The following is an 11556-nucleotide window of genomic DNA, read 5'->3' as shown; positions in this document are numbered from 1 at the left end:
ATTCTTTGATGTACTCTATTTTTTTTGTATTATTTTTTTATTTTTTATTATGACTTTATAAAATTTGTAATTGTAATTATTATATACTACGTTTATTATCAAAATTTTGTATAATATAAATTATGATCATATAAAAAAGGACAAAATAAATAAAAAATTAATTATAAGTAACAATAAAGCCATAAATAATGAAATTTTATAGTCCAAAATAATACTAAATTAAAGAGTACTAATAGTACTAGAAAAATTATAGAATATTTTCTTTTTGTTTGATATTATAAAATTTATAGTACTCTCTTTCATATTTTTTTATTGTATTTATTTTATTTATATGATAAATATTTTTTATATTATTTTTGTTAGTGTTCTGATTTTGCATATATATAAAAAAACTATTTAAATTGATGTCTATTTTAGTAATTTTTCATCTAAAAAGTGATTTTGAGTAGTATAATCCAAACAACATTTGTTTTACTATAATCAATTTTGATATAAAGATTGCCAAACATAAATCACGTTAACCCAAACTTACTTTTTATCAAAATCAATTTTACAAAATCAATTATATGCAAACTCCCGTTTGCAAACTGTAATCCAAACACACACCTACTCACAAAATGAAATTGACTACTATGTCAGCTCGGCACCTGCAAAACAAAAACTTGGATATCTGACTTCGGATTGGCAGCTATGAAATGGAACCATCATGTTGACAAATGAGATAAGTGCATGCGAATTGGACCAACTCAGTTGGTGGTGCCAGCGACACCTCTGCAGTCAGTGACAAATTCAGAAAATTTTTTTCAGTGGGAAAAAATATATATAGTATAATAATAATTTTTATAATTATATTATATTATTATAAAATATGATTATTCCTCAAATTATTTAACTAACAAATTAAAATAATAAAATAATAATTTAAATAATAAATAATTTAAAATTCCATTCTTCTGGGTTTTATATTTTGAAAAGACTGAATACTCTTTTCACTGTCAATACAATCAAATGTCTCTCTTTCTATATATATCACTAAACAATCATTTAAAAATTCATCTCCCATACGGTTGCGAAGCCGACTCTTTATGATGTTCATAGCAGAAAAAATTCTTTCAACTGATGCAGTTGCTACAAGCAAAACTAAAGCTAACTTCAAAAGAAGAAACACTAATGGATAAACAATATTTTTTTGAGTCTCAACCAATTTCTGAGAAAGAGCACCAATCCCATTTAAGTTTGAGAATTGATCATCGAAACGCACATCTAGTATGAAGTTCTCAAGTTGACTATCAAGTGCCAAAAGTTGAGTAGAAGAAAATTCTAATGGATAGAATTGGGCTAATTGGATTAATTTCTCCTTATAAAACGCAAGAAATGAGTGTCTTGGATTCAGACAAGCTATACAAAGAAGAAATTCAGTATTCACTTCTGTAAAACGATTGTTGAGTTCTTGAAGTTGTCTATCAACTACTTGATAGAATATCTCAACTTGAAAATGATGCAAATTTGAGATCTTTTGAACTTTGCGTCTTGATCTTTCTTTTGACACAAATATATCATCCATTTTTGGAACAGTAATATTATATTTGTCACAAAACAATGAGACTTCATCAAGTAAAAGAGACCAACCATCATCTCTTATAGTTTGCAACCATTACTTAGACACTTTAATCAATGCCATAGCCTTTACAATGTTTTGATCATTTCTTTGTAACGCTTGAGATAATTCATTAGTAACTCCCAAGATATCTTTCATCAAGTGCAAGTTGAAAATGAATTCAAAGGATTGAATGACATTCAATAAATGACATGCTTCAGCTCTTTGTTCTGAATTATTTTCATCTTCCTCAATATATTCAAGTATTGACCACGGAAGGAAACAAAGAAATTAATCTAAGTATAGTTCCATAGTGTGAACCCCATCTAGTATCTACAGCTCTTTTTAAAGCTATTTCTTGATTCAAATCACGTCCACTAGCAATTTCTCCACTTTGTAATGCTTCAATTGTCTTAGTCATTTGACTATCACGAAGCATATCTCTTCATTTACACAAAACTCCAACAACATTGCACAAATTGGTTAACAAATTAAAAAGTAAAGCAATTTCAACTTATTTTTTTGCAACTGTAACAAGAGCTAATTGAAGTTGGTGAGCAAAGCAATGTACATAGAAAGCATAAGAATTTTCTTTTAATATCAAAGTTTTCAAACCATTAAATTCTCCTTGCATATTACTTGCACCATCATATTCTTGGCCATGTACTCTTGATAAACTTAAATTATATGTTTCTAATAATGACTCCAATGCTAATTTTAGCGATAAATTAAAGCATTAGTATTAGAAACATGAACAAGACCAAGAAAATGCTCCCTAACTTGCCCTTCTTTATTCACATACCTTAAACAAACTGACATTTGCTCCTTAATAGAAATGTCGCAGGCTTCATCAACCAAAACAGCAAACAATTCATCCCCAAGATCATTAACAATAACTTTTGTCGTTTCACTTGCAGCAGCTCTTACAATATCTTTTTGAATTGAGGGAGCTCTTAGTTTAAGATTTCCACGAGCATTTTTGAAAGCACGATCAATCTCTTCATTATATTGCGCAAGAAAGTTTAGAAGTTCCAAAAAAAATTTCTTGATTAACAGAATCATCTGTCTCATCATTACCACGAAAAGCCAATCCTTGTCGCAAAAAAAAATCTAATACAATCAATTGTGGTTGTCAAGTGAATTTGATAATTCTTTTTAGCTTGCTCAGATTGTTTTTCAATTGCAGCACTAATGTGTTGTTTTGGTTTTATAAATGCTTCACATTTTTTCCAAGCTTGATTATGAGCACTATCATGAATCCCAACATGAGTTTGTAATCTCTCCTTTTTTTTCCAATTTGAAAAGCCATTGGTTACAAAAGCATCGCCACATTCAGTCTCAGGTTTCATAAGATAACAACAAAGGCAAAAAAAGCATCTTTTGGTATACTATACTCTAACCAATTGCCATAATCATCAAACCAATTAGGATTAAATCTTCGAAAAGAAGAACCACAAGCAGTTTGCAGAAAATCATGAGTCCTTGGTTGATAAGGACCTTTTTGCAAATATGCACATCTAACTTTGTCTCTGTCATTCGGATGATAACTTGAAATCCTGGATCTGCTATCAGACTCTCTACTTCGAATTCTAAAAACCTCCTCTTGTTAGAAGAGGTCAATGAATTGTTTTGGGATCCAATCTCCAATGATGAAGTTCTTTTGAAATATTTCTCCATTACTAATAGAATAAAATTATAAACCTAAATTAATTCACAATTCTATACAAATTGAGAAGTTCAGTATAAAATTATAAATACAAATTGATCAATTAATAAAATTAATGAAACCTATATTAGAACTCCATCAGAACACAATTACATTAGAACTCCATTAGAATTCCATCAGAACACAATTACATCAATCATCAGAACACAATTGTTAATTAACAAAGTAACAAACAATTACATTAGAATTCCATCAGAACACAATTACATCATAATAAATTCAATCACATCAGAACAAATAAATGAACTATATCAAATTGAATGAATTAATGAACTATATCAAATTAATAACAATGAAGCAAATGAGAACAAAAACTGAATGAAGCAACTAAGTGAACTAACTATATGAATTATGAACTATGTGCTAACTATTGATTATTATTCAGTCACATAAAAATATAACACTTCAATAAAACTTGAATCTCAATGAACATAATGGATTTGCTTAGTTTAATTGCTCATAATTTTTTGTCTCTAACTTAACAAAAAAACCAACACAATACCACCTAAGAGACTAAGACCTAACTAATGCCATGTTACACAAACCATTCCTTTATTCTGAATCTCCATTCGGCCATTCCCCACCCCAAAGCTTATTTATTCATAATATACATGTGCTATAATTAATTAGTTACAGGGTAGACTTGAGAATTGTTTGGTATTTACGACTCTTGATAGGTTAATTATTTGAGTTCCTAATTATGTACCAAGAGACAAGAGTCTAAGACTGAACTCCAGAAGAGGAATGCAGGTACGCAGCGGCACAACCACATAAATCGTAAGCAGTACCCAACGGCAGAACTAGCAGCACCCAGGACCCAGGCACGGAGGCATCCATCGGTAGAACCAGCGACACCCAGCGGTAGAACCATCGACACCCCGCACCCTGAACTGCTGAAGATAGAACCAGATCTAGACGCCGAAGGAACGGAAAGACAGAACCAGACGAGGATTGCATCTGTGAAGACCAAGGAAGAAGAAGAAGAAGAAGACCTCACCAGACGCGGGCACGCGACGATGGAAGGAGAAACCGACGGAACCGACGCGGGAGAAAGGCTGAACGGGATAGCGACAGAGAAACTGGCAGAATAGACGAGTAGCGGCAGACGACAGTAACTCTTGAGGGCTGGAGTCTGGAAACGGAAGTTAGAAGCTGGAGTAGAAGAACAAAATTAAAAAAAAAGAAGAAGAAGAAGAGTTAGCCGGTTAGGGATTTAGAGGGTAGGAAATGGGATCAAAATTAATTGGATGGTGAGTACAAATTAAACATTTCACTAAAAATTACTAATTAATTTGAATGAGTTTTTCACTCTTTAAATGCAAAAACAAACACACCTTCGGTGTTTGGATATTTCCTTTTGTTTTGTGAAAACTATTGTAGTTGTATTATTGATTGATATCCAAGTGGGTAAAGAGAACTTTTTCTATTGTGTTTGGATGCAAAAGAAACACTTTTACTTGGATGTTGTTACATTATTCATTTGGAATTGAGGGCCAATGTCATTATTGCCTCCTCACCTTTTGAAATTTTCTTGCAAAAGCTACTTGGTTTTTGTTCTCATTGATTTGTTTGTTTGTTTTTGTTAGTGAGATTTTATTAACTACCCTAACATTATGTCTTTGATTCTCTTTCCTATCTCTTTTAACATGGACCAGACATCCCCTAATTAAAATATGGAAACAGATGAATCTTGATTCTAGTGCAGCGATAATTAGCTGTAGAGAATGCTCAATCCTGTGGCGACATTCAAAAAAATTAAAAAAGTAAAATAATAATAATATTCAATAATGGGTCTTAACTGGTCCAAATATCCTTCATGATGAGATTCATTATATTGACTGATGATATTTGTTAAATCTTTGTAATTAGTGGTCTAAGTCCCACTTTATTACAACAAATTCAATTATTTAATATTGTGTTTCATCATTGATTATGTTGTTGGCATGAAAAGTCTTATATTTAGTTGTAGTTAGTAGAGAAAACATGGGAATTGACAATTGAGATTCTTTAATTATATGAACATTAATTAATAGTACCAGACCATACATATATACATAGCATAATAATGATTATCAGTTTGTGTTTATTATTAATCTACATTTTATACGGACATACATACAATAATATTCCTATAGCTAGGCATCCATGTGGCTGTATGTTATAATTTAAGACTTTTAGATTTGACATTTTAATTTTTAATAATATTTTTGGAATAAATACTTAAATTTGTATTTAACCAGTTTTATATTAAATATTTTGATTTCTAATAAATTTTTATTTTTTAGAAGTTATCGATAATCACTTTCATTAAATAAATTGGTTTAATCTTTCTATTGCTTTTAATTAAAATTTTAATATAAGATAATTAAGTTTCAAAAAATATTATTATATGACAAATTAATTTCTTTAAATATGATGAAAGGACCAGTCTAAGCTATCTAAGAGAGTAATTCTCAATGATTTTGGAGTGTTTATCTAAGCTATCTAAAATTCTTTTAACACCAATTTGAAATTTTTATTCAAATTTTATTACTTTAGAAGTTAGCAAGACAAATTAATTCCTTTACAAATGGACCATTTTATCATATAATGTTATTTTTGAGACTTAATTATCTTATAATAAAATTTATTATAAGAATTTATTTGTATAACAAAGTCATTAAAAATTTTATTAGAGAAAAATTAATCTGCGTGTGACAGAAATAATTTTCAAAAATTTTATGAGTGATAAAAATTATTAAAAATAAAATATCTAATTTAAATTTTGTTAGGACCAATTCGATGTTTATTCTAATTTTAATTTTCTTCTTCAAGTGTCAAAAAATATATATACATATATACTACAATAAATAAATATAGAGCAAAGCTAGGAACCAAAAGGGTATTAGCCAAAAATCAGCCAAATATTTTTGGGTGAATTCAAAATTTCTACGAGTTAATATATATGGATGTTTCTTCTGTTAAGTATCAGAATGTTTCTTTTTCATACTAAATGGATGTTCTTTTGTATATTTTTCGAATTTTTTTGTATTACAAATGTGAATGTCTCTATTTCTTTAATAATTTTATATATTTTTTTTAAATTTTATAGATATTTAATTATTTTTACTAAAATATAATTGAATATTTCTTTTGTTAAGTATTAGGATGTTTTTTTCATATTAAATAAATATTTTTTTTTTAATTATGTAATTGTGTAGTTTGCAGTCTCTTTAATCATTAAAACGGTATCTAATATCCCAAAATGCAGAAAACAACATCTCCAACAAATCCCTAATTATAAACATGTGTGTTGAATACAGAAACTCCATCATCCACCATTCTTCTCAATGAAAATCGGAATCTTGATCTATTATAACAATGGGAGTAAGAACGGCAGCATCCGCATCACCTTGATTTCCATTCTGTTTATTACTATTTATTAGTTTAGTGCATGCCTTTCACACGTGCAAATGCTACTGTATTTAATTAAATACCTCCTTCATCACATCGGTTAGAGGTGTTGCTCGACGGATGATTATAATTCTCGAAGATGACCATCTGCGTTGGAGCTTGCAGAGGCGCGTGACGAGGGAATCGAAAGCGTTCTTGCGAGTGACGTCGCGGTTAAAGGTGAATAGGGTTTGAAGAGGGTGGTTGAGGAGGGAAGAGGAGAAGCTTGTGAGGCGTCGCGGAGAGCATGGAAGTCGCCGGCGCTTCCAGCAACATTGGTGAGAGAGAGATCTGTGTGTGATTGTTGAAGGTGGATAGGTTAATGTGAGAGAGAAGAGAAAGGCTTTTATAGGTTTTAATTAGGTTTACTTAATTAATTTTAAATTTTTTAAATTTTAAATTTAAAAAATTTAAAATTAATTATTAATATAAATTAATTAAGTTTTGTTTAATTTTTGGCTAGTCACTTTTTGGTTCCATATACTTTTCAATAAATATATTATAAAAACTACTAAGATTATAGAAAATATTTTGGGTATATACCAAAAAATGTAAATTAAACAAAATGTTCGAAACTCAAATAAAACGTGTGTGTAAATTAACAATTGTGCGATGGTTTCAACAACAATATAATCTTCATCCGTCATATGCTGCTATAATATTTAATAAACAAGATATATCATATATCATTTTTATTTTATTTATTTTTCAAACGGAAATTAAAAATCTAAGCTATTGATTATTCACTTTTATAGTTCTATTATCCTTCATGTCGACATGACAAAATCTAGGTTGTCCAATGTATACGCAATAATATATTGGCATAGAAAGTTTTGCTTCTCCTGAAGTTTTTGTTAGAATGATCTGCATTAGCCATTAGGCAAACTATTTTGGATGTATCAAATAATTATGTCTGTGACAAACAAGTGAAGCCAAATGCCAATTGCTATAAACGAAAAGCAATGACCAGCAATGTTTATAGTAGGTCAAATTTGACTTGCAACATATTACAATAAAACCAGATATATAAAGGAGGTAAGATATATTTTGTTGAGTTGATTATTGAATCACAATAATTTAGACATCTTCTATATCAAATTTTATCGAATATTTTATATTTTTATTTTTCTTATATTTTTATTTTTATTTTTATTCTTTCTATTTTTAACCATGATGATCTACCTCTTTTTGCTTCCTGCCTCCCCTTCTAACCTTCTTTCTTCTTCTCTCTTTTCGACAGAAGCAATGACAATAGAGACAATAGAGACAATAGAACAGAATAAAGCACGACGACAATGGCATGGAGAAAGACTCCAATAGTAGCAATTTAATAAATTTATATTTTACGATTATTTATTATTTGAAAAAAACAAAATTTTATCCACTTATCTTATATTCATTTTTTAAAATAGCATGTCTTTATGAATTTAATTGTTAAAAATATATTTTTTATATTTTAAATTATCAAATTTAATTCACTTTTATACTATTCGATGTCTTGATATATTTGTTTTTCAAGGGTTAAAAGGCAAAGATAACTTGAAAGGATGAAGAAAAAAGTATGCAAAAGTAGATAATTTATGAAGAAACGAAGATTGGGCATTTTTTAGATTGTGTGTACGCATGGCTTGTACGTATGCACGACTCGTAGTACGTGACTCACTTAAGTTAACACGTGGCTCACGATTTTAAGCCTATTTTGAACTCAATTCAACTCATTTTTAAAGCATTTGAAACAAGAATTTAAAGGGTATTAATCATGTTTTAGGTCAATTCTAGAAAAAGAAGCTCCAGGTTTTCTTTAGGATTTTAGGATTTTTAGTAGTTTTTAGTTTAATTTCTCCTTAAATTTTGTTTTAGTCTTGTTTTAGTTTAGTTTTTTTTATTTATTTTCTTGTTCTATCGTCTTAATTTCCTTAATTTTACTTGTTAGCTTTTTAATTTTTTTTTAATTTTAGTTTATGAACTCTCTTGTTGAATTTTTAAATTCCTTTAATGCAATTGATGTTTTTTATGTTTATTGTTGCTTATTTGAATTGTTGTTATTGTTTTCTTGTTTTGGTTAGTTATAGATATTATTGATTTATGCAATTTTTGATGCTTTGTTTATATGCTTTCTAAGTGTTTGATGAAATGCTTCTTCTAGCTTTAGAGTAGAATTTTATATTCTTGGCTTGGGATTGAGATCTCGGTATACAAAGTGAGGATTAACAATTTTGGGAGCTCATTGCTTGTTTGGATTGTCATGAAAGCTTGGTGCACTTATATGAAAATTTTGAAGAGTACTTGAAGTCCAAGCATTGTGGAGGTACCAAGCTGAGTTCAAACACAAGTCTCTATGACAGGAGCTCACCAAATATCCAATTAAAGGACTTTAAATAAAAAGTTTTAGGTGGGAGACATCCCACCATGGTAATCTCTTCTAGTTTTTTCTTTTGTATATAGTTGATTAATAGTTTAAATTTTCTTTTTAAGTAGATTTATTAGATTTTTTTGATGGATTAGCTTGTTTAAAAATATTTGAAATTGTTTTGGTGACTTGTTGGGTGATTGAAAGGCTTAATTTGGTACAAAAATGGCAAAAACCAGGGCTAGATTCCGTGCGTACGCATCTTCCGTGAACACTCTCATGTTGTGCGTACACGTATCTTGTGTGTATGCATCACCCTAAATTTTTACCAATTTATGCATACGCATCACTCGTGTGTACACATGACTACCAAACTTTTCCAAAACAGTGGCAAGTTCTAGGTGTACACAAGACATGTGTGCATACTTTTTCCCACTTTTTATTTTTAAAAATAAAACTTCTCGTGCGTATGCACAACCCGTTGTGCGTACGCACCAAAGATAAGAACCCCTCTAACTAGTGCGTACATACAGTTTTGTGTGTACACACTATCTCCAAATTCTGCTTAAGTTGTGTGTCGCATGGTAGATGCGTACACACGAATTCAAATGTGAAGCCCCCTTATGTGAATCCTATTCACACAACACACGCATAGCCCAACACACGAATTCAAATGTGAAGCCCCCTTATGTGAATCCTATTCACACAACACACGCATAGCCCACCCCTTTCTTCTTCTTCCATCCTCTTCATCATCCCCAACCTCTATCTCTACATCACTCACTATGGCGAGTCCATTGCCACCGGCCACAACCATCTCTTTTTCTTCCACTTCTTCTTTATTTTTTTCTTCCCTACTCACTATCGTGATGCGGCCTTTTCCATTCGTTACTACTGCGCCGCCACCACCGGCGTCCACGTCATTACCGCCGTGCCTTCAGCTCCTTCTTCCTCTTTCCCCTGTGATTCCATCATTGCCTCACATTCTGTATCCATTTCATCTCCCGCTTTTCTTCTGTAGCTGCACCCAGAAACAGAGCACCCCTGTTTCTCCATTATTTCGGTGAGCTCCCTGTGTAATACTCTACCACGCAGAATTTTATGCTTAAACCATAAAACAGAGGTGGTGTGGTATTATGACCTCTAAAATAAAAAAAATATATATAGATAGTAAATTGAAAGGATATGATATATATACGAGGAGCCTTGAAGAATAGGTAAAACAAAATCGCGAAATTAAAAGCGTAACGCTAAAAAATAACGTAACTTGCGTACCAAGAAAGCTATGGTTCACTAACATATATATATAAAAGACAAGAGTAGAGGGTCAAGAGTACAAAATAACAAGCTCCTAACTTAGCCTGTGAAGCTAAGGCTAGCGGGAGAATATTTAGAAATATATATATATGTAATCCAAAGTCCAAAATACATATATAAAACCCTAGTTCTCCATAAACCTCTAAGAAGTACAAAATAAAACAAGTTTGGAGAGTTATATACATATGACCATATATAAACTATACATCAAAATAAAGTCCCAAAATCTACTTCGCTGCAGAACTCCATACGCCTAGCGAGGTGCCTCTCGACCTGCATATGAAAAACAACAATATCTTATGGGATGAGAACCAGGGGTTCTCAGTATGGTAAAGGTGCCGCATACATAAGATATAAGGTCCTGGGAAAGCCATTGGCAATCCTAGAATGCCGACACTCAGATTATAAAAATTAAAGGGCTAAAATAAAAACCATAAATGGCTAGTCTTCTAAGGATTCCTAAACCTAACTAAAACTTAACTAGAACACTAAATCCCTCCACCTTTTCTCCGTTCCTCCATCTCTGGTGAATTTGCACAGACAGACAAGCAGACAATGGCAAACACAGGTAGAATACAAGTAATACAGATAACAAGTATAACAATTAGCATATTGTAATCAATTAGGCATTTCTAGTTAATCAAGCAAGCAATTCAAACAATATGCACATGATGTGTGCCTATCCTATGGCTGATGAGTCTCATCTGTTGGTTGTCAAGCCAACCCGACAAGTCCGGTTGCTAAACCCTGGACTGTCCCCCGATGCACATCCCTAAGAGTCTATGCATAGCTTTTTCTCATTTATATATAATTGCTCAATGGGGGAACCTTCTCGGGAATTTATAAGTACCCGGTAATCTCTTACGTTCTTAGGGTCAACAGAGTATCGAGTATCAACCTAGAACACGTGGTGGCAAGCCACGGTACTTTACCCAAAGAAACTCGTATCTCAGATAAAATTGAGTGTATAAGCCTCATAAACATTCATAATCATTGCACAATTAATTATTAAAGCCTTGGAACCACATACACTCCAGGTATTTACATTTCCATATATAATTCATCAATCTTCCAACCATGCTTCATCCCAAGTTACCACCATTTTCCTAACTTCATTCTATTATTAGGTTTACT

At 31.2% G+C, this 11556-nt stretch overlaps 1 pseudogene; it reads right to left on the bottom strand.

Moving 5' to 3' along the window:
* Positions 1-937: 937 nt before the first annotated feature.
* Positions 938-9922, bottom strand: LOC148546016 (uncharacterized; annotated as a pseudogene).
* Between the last annotated feature and the right edge of the window lie 1634 nt (positions 9923-11556).

This window comes from Arachis ipaensis, chromosome B9 (assembly GCF_059453495.1).
Source record: "Arachis ipaensis isolate K30076 ecotype BB chromosome B9, ASM5945349v1, whole genome shotgun sequence".
In the NCBI taxonomy this organism is placed as follows: domain Eukaryota; kingdom Viridiplantae; phylum Streptophyta; class Magnoliopsida; order Fabales; family Fabaceae; genus Arachis; species Arachis ipaensis.
Note: the sequence above shows the minus strand (reverse complement) of the source record. Positions and strands in the feature narration are given on the sequence as shown.